The sequence below is a fragment of the Mastomys coucha genome, unplaced genomic scaffold (assembly GCF_008632895.1).
Source record: "Mastomys coucha isolate ucsf_1 unplaced genomic scaffold, UCSF_Mcou_1 pScaffold12, whole genome shotgun sequence".
NCBI classification, from domain to species: Eukaryota; Metazoa; Chordata; class Mammalia; order Rodentia; family Muridae; genus Mastomys; species Mastomys coucha.
This window is the reverse complement of record NW_022196894.1, coordinates 31,069,336-31,082,211: the sequence shown is the minus strand read 5'-3', so window position 1 is coordinate 31,082,211 and position 12,876 is coordinate 31,069,336. Positions and strand designations below refer to the sequence as shown.

General features: G+C 39.6%; 1 protein-coding gene across 12 annotated transcripts in view; it reads right to left on the bottom strand.

The window, feature by feature from the left end:
• The window catches only part of Znf148 (zinc finger protein 148), a 122,281-nt gene that overhangs the window by 101,440 nt on the left and 7,965 nt on the right, over positions 1-12,876 (bottom strand). For 2 of the 12 annotated variants that reach the window (XM_031363708.1, XM_031363710.1), the window contains exon 2: positions 837-988. The exons of 6 other annotated variants lie outside the window; for them this stretch is intronic. The gene's annotated coding sequence lies outside the window, so the exon portion shown is untranslated. Of the gene's footprint in view, positions 1-826; positions 989-4,730; positions 4,873-4,947; positions 6,437-12,876 lie in introns of those variants that run through there. 4 more of the 12 variants (XM_031363711.1, XM_031363716.1, XM_031363713.1 and 1 more) reach the window with 4 other exon arrangements.

The following is a 12,876-nucleotide window of genomic DNA, read 5'->3' as shown; positions in this document are numbered from 1 at the left end:
GAGAGAGAGAATCTGTAAAATGCATCTAACAAGTCTTAAACAGACAGGTGGTGATGTGCACCTTTAATCCAGGCATTCAGGTGAGTAGGAGTTCAAGGTCAGCCTGGTCTGTAGGTTCCAGGACTGCCAGGACTACACAGAGAAACCCTGTCTCCAAAAACAAAAAAACAAACAAAACCCCACAACAAAAGGTCTTAAATAAAAACTATTCTATAAAGATTTCTCAAAATTCAACAGTAAATAAGCAAATTATTCTGATTCAACCAAAGATATCAAGCATTTCACCAAAAACAAATCTGAAGATAATAAAAACATAAAAAGATGATTAAAATCATTAACCATCACAGCAAATAACTAAACACACACTTAGCATACAACTCAGCAATCTCTCCACTGAACACCTATTTCAGAAAAAAAGATGGGGGGGAGCTTTTATTTACATAAAATCTCCTATTTCCTGAAAAATTTGCACTAGCCCTAGGTTTACAATGGAAAACTCTAAACATCCCTCAGGGCTCAGGGATGGCTCAGTAGATAAGTAAACACAAAGACCTGAGTTCAAATCTTCAGAGTTCACATACAAAGCCAGGTGTACCTGTAATCCTGGCCCTGTGAGGGGGTGGAGAAAGGATTGCTGTCCGCCAGCCTAGCTGCAGGTTAAACAGGAGACCCTGTCACACCGAAATGGGACAAAGAGCAACAAGAATGCTAGTCCTCCCTCTGGCCTCAGCCCGTACACTCCACACTACAAACAAGTACAGCACACACACCACAAACAAGTCCTCAACAGGGGAAAGGTTACACAAAGTGTCTTTCTTTAACTTACCACTACATACCATGGAAATGGAAAAACCATAGAACTAGAGACTGGCTGCCAGCTAGAGTCACGGAGCAACACTGTGAAGGGACTATCTCAGGCTGGAGCAAGAGGGGTGGCCTTTGTGGTGACTCAAGTTTTGTATCTTCACTTTAGTGGCTATATACATTTCTACATGAAAAAAAAAAAACAGCATAAAATTATACATACACAAGTGTAGGTCTAAAAATTTCTTAAAAAGACAAACAAACAAAACAAAACTACAAATTTAGTATTCTTATTAAGGGGAAAATACCATTGTCGATTTTCTGGGTTTGCTAACTTACAAGGTGAAGGAAGCACAGCATTCTTTCTGGTTTTGTTTTATTTTTGAGACAGAGTCTGATTTTTGTAGCCCTGGCTGGCCTGGATATTGCTATATAGACCAGGTTGGCCTTAAAGTCAAAGAAATATGCCTGCTTCCCCTGATGGCTGGAATTAAAGGTGTGAGCCACCACACCCAGTTGCACAGCCACTTCCTATAATTTTTTCAAAAAGAAGTTATCCTAAAAATAGCAAGAGTTGTGGGGCCAGCAGGTTTGGCAAGTAAAATGCAGTTGCTGCCAAGCCTAGGGACCTGAGAGTTTGACCCCTGGGACCCACACAGTAGGTAGAGGGCAAGATTGAACTCCTATAAACTGTCATTTGATCTCAACAGGTAAACCAGGGCACGGGGTGTTATATGCGCACGGACATAGACAGACACACACACATACACACACACACACACACACACACACACACACACACACATTCTCTCTCTCTCTCTCAAGTAAAAAAACAAAATACTGAGAAGAGAGGTAGGGAGATGAGTCAGTAGTTAAGTGACTAGGACTGGAGTTCAAATCCCAGCATCTATGTAATAAACCACAAATACCTACCAGCTCCAGCTCCAAAGGATCTGAAACAATCTTCTAGCCTCTATTCATATATAAGCACATGCACATACTCCCAAAATGCACACATGCACACAAGTAAAGAAGATCTTAAAGAAAGACATAAGGAGGCTAGGCGGTGGTGGCACACCCCTTTAATCCCAGCACTTGGAAGGCAGAGGTAGGTGGATTTCTGAGTTCGAGGCCAGCCTGATCTACAGAGTGAGTTCCATGACAGCCAGGGCTACACAGAGAAACCCTGTCTCGGAAAAACCAAAAGAAAAAAAAAAAGAAAGACATAAGGAAGAGGCAGGAAACAGAATAGTGAAAGTCTAGATGAAACAAAAATGGCCAACAATTGCTAACTGTAGAGTTCCTAAGACTTTGCTTTCTTTCCTCTATTTAAATTTGTCTACAACATTAATAAAAATGGAAGAAAGCCATTCCATCTATAAACCAAAGTATTAACAAGAGTTTCTCTTGTTTTTCTTTTCTAACACACATTTCAATTCTGAAAAATAAATGTTGATTCTATAGAATGATTTCTGGGCGCAGTGGGTAAAGGCATTTCCTGTATGTAAATCCCAACAACCTAAACTCAATCCCTTCTAACTAGGCAAGAGGAGAACTGACTCCACACACTGTCCTCACACACCCATCACATACACTTACATAATAATTAAATTTTAAAAATAAAGTAACAAAATAATTTTCAGTAGGTTAAGTTAATGACTAATATTTTGTGTGTGTGTGTGTGTGTGTGTGTGTGTGTGTGTGTGTGTGTTTTCTTGGTTTGCTTTGGTTTGGTTTGGCTTGGTTGGGAGTGTTTTTAAGCATCACCATGGAACGAATTTAACATAAAGAGAACCCTACTGATACTTCTTCCTCTAACAATACACTGCTTACATAATATGAAAACAGTTCACTAAATATCCAATTTATGAGCCAGACATTGATGGCACATACCTTTAATCCACCATGGAAAGCAGAGGCAAGAGGATCTCTGTGAGTTCAAGGCCAGCCTGGTCTACTAAGTTAGTTCCAGGACAGTCAAAGCTACAAAAAGAAACCCTGTCTCAAAAATTAAAAATAAAAATAAAATAATAATATATTAAATATTTTAACACATATAATATATATTAAACCATATAATACCTATATTACATAATACACATATTACATGATGCATAATATATTCTATATATATAATACACTACTATACATAATATACAAAGAAATATATAATATACAAGATATATACATATATGAATATAATATGTATATATCCAATTCATATTACATCCAATTCCACTCCTAAAATTCCAAAATAATTTTCCTAAATTCCAATAAAATAAGCAAATTAAAATATAGCCGGGCAGTGGTGATGCAGGTCTTTAACCCCAGCACTAGGGAGGCAGAGTTGAGATCAGTCTCATCTACAGAGCAAGTTCCAGAACAGCCAAGGCTACAGAGAAACCCAGTCTCAAAAGCAAACAAACAAAACAAAAACAAAAAGGCCACTAGTGTAACAACCAAATAGTGTAACAGCATATCAAGCTGTTGGAGAGAGGCTGGAGAGATGGTTCCACAGATAAGAACAGTTGCTGCTCTACCAGAAGACCCAGGTTCAATTCCCAACACCCACATGGCAGCTCACAATCAACTATAACTCCAATTCCAGAGGTTCTGACAACATGGCCTGTGGCCTCCGGTACACATTCATTCAGGCAAAACACCCACACACATATAATATTTAAATTTAAATTAAAAATTTTAATATTTTTAAAAGCTGTGGGAGATATTCATAAATATTTCTATCTGTGCCTTGTTAAGCATCCTCCATAAGGAGGTCCAAAGGTTTTCTTTTTTTGTTTTGAGACAGTCTGGCTATCTAGCCTACACTTACCTAGAACTGGTGATCCTCCTGCCTCAAGCCCCCTGAGATCTGGCATCACAGCCCTGAGCAACGGCCAGGCAGGAAGGTTTTAAACTGAGATTACTATTAACACAATTCCTTTTCTCCCTGGCATTTCTGAAAAGGCATTCAACTTACCTGTAACCACTGAAAATATCCACATGGAAAACACACCCACCCAGTTAAATGCCAAGTATCTACATTGATCTATTTAATCAGATTCAAATTCAGCACAAATCCCATAGAAGGAATTAACACTGAGTAATATTCAAGGTCTTTCTTGTTTTTTTCAAAAGCCAAAGAAATTTCATGCAAATAAATTACTTTTAGGCTTATACATTTCAATAATAAACTAAACACCACCATATTCATTTTTTTAAGTTTTTTAACGCTTACTATAAAACCAACTCAGCCATATTTCCCTCCAAACAAATAAATAGCTAGTTTCATTAGTCTATTCTTGGATAGGTCACCAGACTGGGAATAAGAGACCCAGTCTATTCCCAGCTGCAAACACACTGGCAATCTCAAACACTATGCACTCAGGTTGAGGTTCTACACTTATACCATACTGATTAATGCCATCCAGAAAATCAGAAAAAACGGGGTCTGCCTTGGACACCCAAAAGGCAATTGCTAACATATTTCTAGATTTATTAGTTCTAAAATCCTGTATAACTTACTTATAGTAACATTTAACACACCTGAAATTTCAAATCCACAAAATTAGTAAGCCTTTTTAAAATCATGCCTGATTTTTCAAAGTTCTAAATGAGAAATTGAACAAGTCATAATTACTACATAAAATAAAAGACAAATACAAGCAGGAGTAAAGGGCTTCCAATTTTCATTTCCTAACTTTAATTTTGAATCTACTACATATGCAGCCGTTCTGTTACTGTAAAAAGTACTTTGCAGTCTGGAGAACAAAGTTCTCAGTCTACCCCTGGAAAGTCCTCCGGAGAGTTCTCACCACTAACCTCGCAGGTTTTACCAGCATAACCAACACAAGGACTGCGGCACACACTCTGCCTAAGTCCAAGTTTTAAACAAAGTTGTCTTGTAGACCAAGTTCTAGCCTGACCTTCTCAGGAACCAGGAACCATAAAGCTGTAAGCACAAGGCAGCGAACCGGAGTAGCAGCAGCCCTCGGCCGCCCCACTGGAGCAGACACCGTACCCGGGCACACAGGCAGCCTGGCCAAGCGCGCACCGCCGATCCGGAAGCAACAGAGAGGCCTCGGGCGCACGCGCTCCACACAAAAGGCTCCGCCTCCCCGCTCTCTCGCTCCTTCGACCTACCTACGCCAAGAGGCCTTCCTTGGCCGCAAGCGCGTGGGTCCCGCGGGCCCAAAGCTCGGCTCGGCTCGGCTCGGCTCGGCTCGGCTCGGCTCGGCTCAGCGCGCCTCGGCTGTTCCGCTCCGTTAGGCCAGGCTCCCAATCTGTCCAGAGCTCCAAAAGCCCAGGAGACTTTAGGACTCCCTATTCCTGGCTGTCTAAAATGAAAATGTGTGGCTTCAGGAACTTTGGTAAAAACCTGCACCCTTACAACTAGCTGTCATCAGAAGGTACCAGGCACGTGGCAGAACACTGCCTTAAATAAAAAGAAACCTTTCAACAATTTCATTCCTTCCTCTTCCTCTCACTTCTCTATCCCTTAATTTTCTCATTTCAGTCTTCTCTCCCTCTGGTTTCAACATAAGAACTGTATTTTTCCTTAAGGAATTTTTCTGTAACCTATCGTTCCACTTACTTTTTTTGAAATTTACCTAACAAGTTTCCTAAGTCTCTTCCATAACACTCCCACATTGCTATTCAAAAATTTTCCCAAATTTAACTTTTATAATTTGTACCAGCTCCTGCCAAATAATTCAAACTCTTCAGTCACTCATTTTTCTGGTCTGTTCCATCGTTCTCTCAAAGTTAATATTTCCAAGCCTAACATGTTCACATTCTGTGAAATTATTCCAGGAGTCACTTTCAAAACTCCATTTCCTAGTTCTGGCCCAGCCCTTGTTTTTCCTTTTGACAGTACTAGGGATAGAATCGAACCTAGGGCAGGAATGCGAGACAAGCACTCCACCTCTGAGTTGTATCTCCAATCACTTTTTCTCCAACCCTGCCCTCAACAACTTAACATAAAATACTTCCGAAGATGTGGCGGTGGCAAGCACTTTTAATCCCAGCACTAGGAAAGCAGAAAGGCAAGTGGATCTCTGTGAGTTCAAGGCGCTACAAAGAAAAACTCTTAAGAAGTCATCTGAACCACTTATCCCCCAAGCCCACAGCAATGTGGAGAGGCAGCTCCTCAGTTACCCTCTAACCTCTCTATATGCAACACCCACATACGCTAAAAATACTTCTTTTAAAAATTAAATCCTGATAGTATAAAGGAAAACTTGACAAAATAAAGCTGGACAAAAATGAGTACAGGGCTAGGCAGGCTAAGTTTGGAAGCAGAGATCCAAGCAAATAAGAGGCCGGGTGTTGGTCTTAAATATCATTAATCATGGTTAAGTATACAGAAGTATAAAATACTTCTTTTTTAGGTGGCAAAGTTTCCATTTAAACTATATTTTGACTTTAAGATTACTAAGTCAATGCCTTAAAGATGTTCATTAGATAAAGACTAGAATATACATGTACAAAATTATCAAAAAAAACTAAAGAAATAGAAACAAGCCAAGAAAACATATTTAGAATTGTGTGGAGGAGGCATCTATACATTGGTAATAAATGGGAAGCAAATTCCTAAAACTAAGAAAGTATACTTCTGGTGGGGCTGGAGAGATGGCTCAACAGTTAAGAGCGCTGACTGCTCTTCCAGAGGTTCTGAGTTCAATTCCCAGCAACCACTTAGTAATGGGATCCGATGCCCTCTTCTAGTGTGTCTGAAGACTGCAACAGTGTACTCACATACATTAAATAAATAAATAAATAAATAAATCTAAAATAGAAAGTATATGGAATAAGTGAGGTATGGAATGCATATAGCCCTAGCCACTGAGGGGAAAAGGATGGGTCTGAGATACAAGGATCACAGTTTCCGGCCAGCTTAATAAAAAATAAGATTATGGCACTTATTTAAAAGTTAAAAATAAATAAATAAAAATGAAGACTGAAAATGAGATGAAAGGCATGACATACCAAGGGGCATTCTAAGTTCCTCAGCAGGATGTCTGTCCCTTTCCTTCCGCATCCGTCCCAGATCTCACTTTAGACAGTAGTGTTTCCTGGTTAGCACATTTTCTCTACATTGCTCCCTTGTAAGGTGCTCTTCTTTCCCCTTCTCACAATCAGTAATTGTAATCCCACTCAGGTCCTCTCTGACCTCCTCGTTCACTTCCTGTCTATGCATTTAATCCAGTGGTTCTCAACCTCCCTAATGCTGTGACCCTTTAACACAACTCCTCATGTTGTGATGACCCTCAACCATAACATTACTTTCATTGTTACTTCATAACTGTAATTTTGCTGCCGTTATGAATCGTTATAATATTGTAAATATTTATATGTATAATATGTATAATAATGTAAATATTTTTGGAGGTAGAGGTTTGTTGGAAAAGTCATGATACACAGGCTGAAAAGCACTGATTTAACTAGCTTTTATTGACTTATCTATCAACTTGTCTATTCTGACTGGGGATGTGGCTCAGTAGCTAGAGTGCATACCTAGCATGCACCAGACCCTGGGTTTGATCCAAGTACCTCATAAAACCACATGTGCACAAACCTGTAGGCCTAGCACTTGAGAGGTAGAGGCAGGAGAATCAGAAGTTCAAGATCTTCAGCCAGATAGCAAGTTCAAGGACAGCCTAGACAACTACTGCCCATCTTTCAAAACAGAAAAAACCAGGGACAGGCCCTGGTCTGTGCTCACAGTCAACAAATACAAGCCTTTCCTCTCATCTTTGATATACTTCTACTTCATTTTTAATGTTTCCTTTCTAATCCACATATCTCTCAAATAAGTTTATCTGAATATTACATATGAAGGGTTATGATTCTACAAATGTTACTTTGTACAGAAAAATCAAAGAATTGGTGTCTATAACAAATCTGTTTCTCTCTATCCCACACCTCAGAAACAATGAGACTTTTCACCTCTTGACCAGACTGCAGTGACCACTTCCTCTTCTCAAACTCACCCTTTCCTGCATAAACTGCTTCTCTAATGTCTAAAGCACCATTCTCCTACTCCTTCAGCCTGATAAAATGTCCTTCTGCTTCTCCTATTACTACTCTATCACTAAGGATTGCTGAGTAGTTCCCACTATGCACTTCATCCCTCTGTACCATCCACCAATCTCTGAAATATATCCTCCAATGACTTCAATTCTGCTTTGTTCTAGATTAGCCATTATTCTTTTTTAAAAAAGATTTATTTATCTATTATATAAGTACACTGTAGTTGTGTTCAGACACCAGAAGAGGACATCAGATCTCATTACAGATGGTTGTGAGCTACCATGTGGTTGCTGGGATTTGAACTCAGGATCTCTAGAAGAGCAGTCAGTGCTCTTAACCACTGAGCCATTTTTCCAGCCCCATTAGCCATTATTCTCAATGAGCTCAACAATATGCTTAAAAACTTTCTTCAGTACCTTCCTCATTTCCTAAAGATATCTCACATCAGCTACCCATATATATGTGTGGTGTGTGTGTGTGTATTAGAAAACAACCCATCAACTCAGTATGCTTCATGACTTTGAAGATTCTCTTTTCTTAGCCACAAGATTCTCTCTCTCTCTTTCTCTCTCTCTCTCTCTCTCTCTCTCTCTCTCTCTCTCTCTCTCTCTCTCTCTCTCTCTCTCTCTCTCTTTTTAAGACAGGATCTTGTAATGTAGCTCAGGCTGGTTTTGAACTCTTGGTCTTCCTGCCTCATTTTACTGAGTACTGGTTCCATCGTGCCTTGCTTTACTACTGCTTTTTCCTGGCATTTAGCTTCACTTACTCCCCACACACTGTGACTAGCCATCCTTCAGTGCTCCTCTCCTCAGAATGCCACTGTCTTCTACCACACTCACTGTCTCCTCAGTGAATCTGTCCTCACCTACTTTCTCCACACTTACACACTGGGTACTAAGAACAGCAGCAGAAAGCCACTGAATCTTCCATGATTTATTTTAAATATAACTATTCATCCCATCAACTAATCTAAAGCATTTCCATGTTTAAATGCTTAATCCCACTCAAATACTCAAGTCCTTCCATGAAAATCTCAGATCATACCTTTGGCACCTGTAATCCTCTTTACAAATTCTAAAATGCTGTATCTTCCTTCATCCATCTGTTACTTACTGCCTGCAGTTTCAGAATAAAGTGCCCATGCTTCCTAAGTTGACTCAATACACTACCTACATCCACTGTTTCCATCTCTCTCAGCCCACTGAGTGAACTCCATGCAGTCTGGTGATTTGCCTTCTTGAAGACCAGAGGAAAGCTAGGTTCTATGTACCAGGCCCTTGGCCCTCCACTCAAGTCCTCACCTCTTTGGCATACGCCTAAAGACCTGCCTTGGTTTATACACGCATGATTGTACATGGCATTCCTACACTAGATTCTTGGTTCATGACTCTAAACTGGTCTCTGCTTGTGTGAAGTCCACTCCTCTTGACCCAAATTTGAATGCGCTAATTCTATCTTGGAACTTTCTAAAATTCTCCCTTCTAATACTGCCTCAACCTGTTATTCCTAAGGAATCTGAACATATGTTGATTTCTTTTTTATTTTATGTATTTATAAAGCTAGGTACAGTGGCCCATGCCTTTAATGCTAACACTGGGAGGCAAGAGGCAGGTGGATCTCTGTTGTGTCCAAGGCCAGCCTAGTCTATGTAGTGAGTTCCAACACAGCCAGGGATGTGTTATACAGAGATATTGAAATAATCTTTTTATGTACTGTATAAAAGTTGTCTTTGTTTTACTCAAATGTTGATCTCTGTACTGGCACAGCGTTGAGTACAGGCTGGACCTTGGTATTGTGATTTTTACTGGATCACCACCTGTCCTGAGTATTTTGTAAAAACTCTTCTCTATCACCTTCTGACTGATTTAATAAAGAGCTGAATGGCCAACAACAGGACAGGAGGGCAGAGATAGGAATTTGGGAAGAAAATAGAAAAGGGGTGAGTGATGGATTTGCCACCCAGCCATGAAAGAAATCAGACATATGATGACTGAATTGGAGATAACAGGCCACGTGGCAAACATAGACTAGTATAGACAGGGTTATTAAGTTATACAAGCTAGTTGGAAATAAGCCTAAACTATAGGCCTAACCAGTCATAAAAAGTTTCTGTGTCATTACTGGGTGGCTGGCAGATCAACTAATAAGTCTACATGGTGAGTTCCAGAACACTGAAATAGTCTAACAGACAACAGACAAAAACAAAAACATACTTTATTTATTTCTATGTATGGGTGTTTTGTCTTCATATATCTGTGTACCACATGTATGCAGTACCATGGAGAAAAAAGAGTGGTAGATCCCCTGGAGCTGGAGTTATGAACAGTTATGACCCATCATCATATGGGCTGGGAATCGAACCTGGCTCTTAACCACCTCTCCAGCCCATATATTCTTAATTAACAGTTAAATTATCAGTCCGGGGCTGGAGAGATGGCTCAGCGGTTAGGAGCACTAACTGTTCTTCCGAAGGTCCTGAGTTCAAATCCCAGCAACCACATGGTGGTCACAACCACCCATAATGTAAATCTAACGCCCTCTTCTGGTGCATCTGAAGACAGCTACAGTGTACTTATAATAAATAAATAAATAAATAATCAGTCCAAATTATTTCATAACCACCAGTGAGTGCCCTACCAAATCCAGTAGTAGTGTCAATTACCAAGTCCACGCATGCATTCTCAAGTCTCTATTGGACCTCTTGGATCTTCATCCAGTACTTTTAACTCTTGCTAGATAGCCTACCCTTGATATTTCTATTTAGTTTGTTTTAGTTTTGTTTGTTTGGAGATTGGATCTCCTCATATAGCTCAGGGTGTCCCTGATTTACTATGTGGGTATCAAATTCATTGCATCTTCCTACTTCATCCAGTCTAGTGCTGGGACTACTGGTGTGACCCTACACCTGGCCCAATGTCTTGGACCACTGAGACAGTATGACTGACACTTCCTCCTGCTAACAGCAGGACAGTCTTCAGTCTTTTTTTTTTTTAAAGATTGATTTATTTATTTTACGTGAGTACATCACTGTCTTTAGACACATCAGAAGAGGGCATCAGATCCTATTACAGATGATTGTGAGCGACCATGGGTTGCTGGGAATTGAACTTAGGACCTCTGGAAGAGCAGCCAGTCCTCTTAACCACTGAGCCATTTCTCTAGCCCCCTCAGTCAATTTTTATTCCTACTAGTATTACTGCCAACTTACATCCTCAACACTTCACACTCTGCCATAGCCTTGTAAATGTCTTCCAGTCATGTCTCTATCACCCAAGGAAAATGTCCTAAGACTCCATTCTTAAACCCTCTTCTTAAATTCCCCAAGAAAAATTCATCAATGGAAACAAAATTTCATCAATGGTACTCCATTATATCTTAAGTCAAGTTAAAGTTTCTTTGAGTTCCTCAAATTACAGACTACTCAATTGTCCAACAATTATAAAATAGGTAAATACACTGTGGAACAGAGACATAGGAGACCTAAAATAGGAATGAAAGCAAATAAATCACAGAAATGCAACAGAAATGAATTTCACAGCCATGATTTACATACAGAGGTAAGACTACATTTATAAGGAGTTCAAAGTTATACAGAACTACACTGTTACAAAGAGATTAAAATAATAATTGTGGTTTGGAGAAGATATCTTCCTGCTTGGAGGTGACATAAAGGGAGCTTATGGTGACGGAAGAAATGTTAGAAACCTCCTATATATTAAGCTAGGAGGTAGCCATGTAAATACATATGTAAATAAATAAAATAAGTTTTAAAACAAGTTTTAAAACATCTTACCCTGTGTCTTTAGGATAAGAGCACTTTACGGGGCATATTTCAATAAATATAATGTTTTAAACCACTTTGGTCTAGATTGGAGCTCTCCCTGCTACTGTTTTCTAGCTTGCTTTCTTTCCGGTCCTCAACACGAACTATAATTATAGATGATTTAAACCACCAATCCCTAAACACATTCAGAATTGTCATTTCCATTGCTCTCATCATCTGACCTATACAATCTTACCTACCCTTCCAGTTCTAAGCTACACATCAATCCCTCCACAAAGCCTGACCAAAGCTGTCAAATTACTTGCGTCATAGATGGATGCATATATTTTGTCCCTAGATAAATTCCTGAAGAAAATGGATCATGTGTTCATAAACACAGATGTACCCTTTTGTTGCCAACCATAAAACCTTGTACAGTGTGAATGTACAAAGATTTCTAAAAATATTCTGGAAGTCCATCAAAAATACCCTATAATCTAACCCTTCCTTCCCAGTTTGCATATTTAATCATACAACAACTTATTAAACTCTTACTACATGAAAGAAACTGTCTGTTGTAATGTACCCCACTATTCTACCCAAAAATGCAATCCAAGCCGGCGGTGGTGGCGCACACCTTTAATCCCAGCGCTTGGGAGGTAGAGGCAGGCAGATTTCTTAGTTTGAGGCCAGCCTGGTCTACAGAGTGAGCTCCAGGACAGCCAAGGCTACACAGAGAAACCCTGTTTCGGGGGGGAAAAAAACGCAATCCAATTTCAGCTGCTGTCATCTGAATCTAGCCGCCCAGTCTCTCCACTGCAATCACCCCATGCCACCCTCTGGTCTCTAATACTACTGCTGCTACTAACTCAAGCCTCTCTGAACTTCATTATGAGCCTCTTAACTGGTCTTCTCACCTCTTATCACACTGCCCCAATGCTATATGGTGGTATATCTATTGTCAGACTAAACGAATAAGCCTTGATACATAACTCACTGGTAGAGCACTTGCCTAGGATTATAAGGGAAAAGAAAAGAATGTCAATCTGGCTAATATATAGTTCTTGACAATTCTCTACTCAAAAATCTATAGCTACACATTAATGATATGTTACCATACTTCAATGTTATTGCTAACACATTTTCATCATCAAATTCCCACAACAACCTTAGTCAAAAAGGTACAATTATCAATTTCCTGATGAGAAAGTGGAGATTCAGCAAAGGAAATAATTCTCTACAATCATAGAATGGGTAAATACAAGGGCTAAGACAAG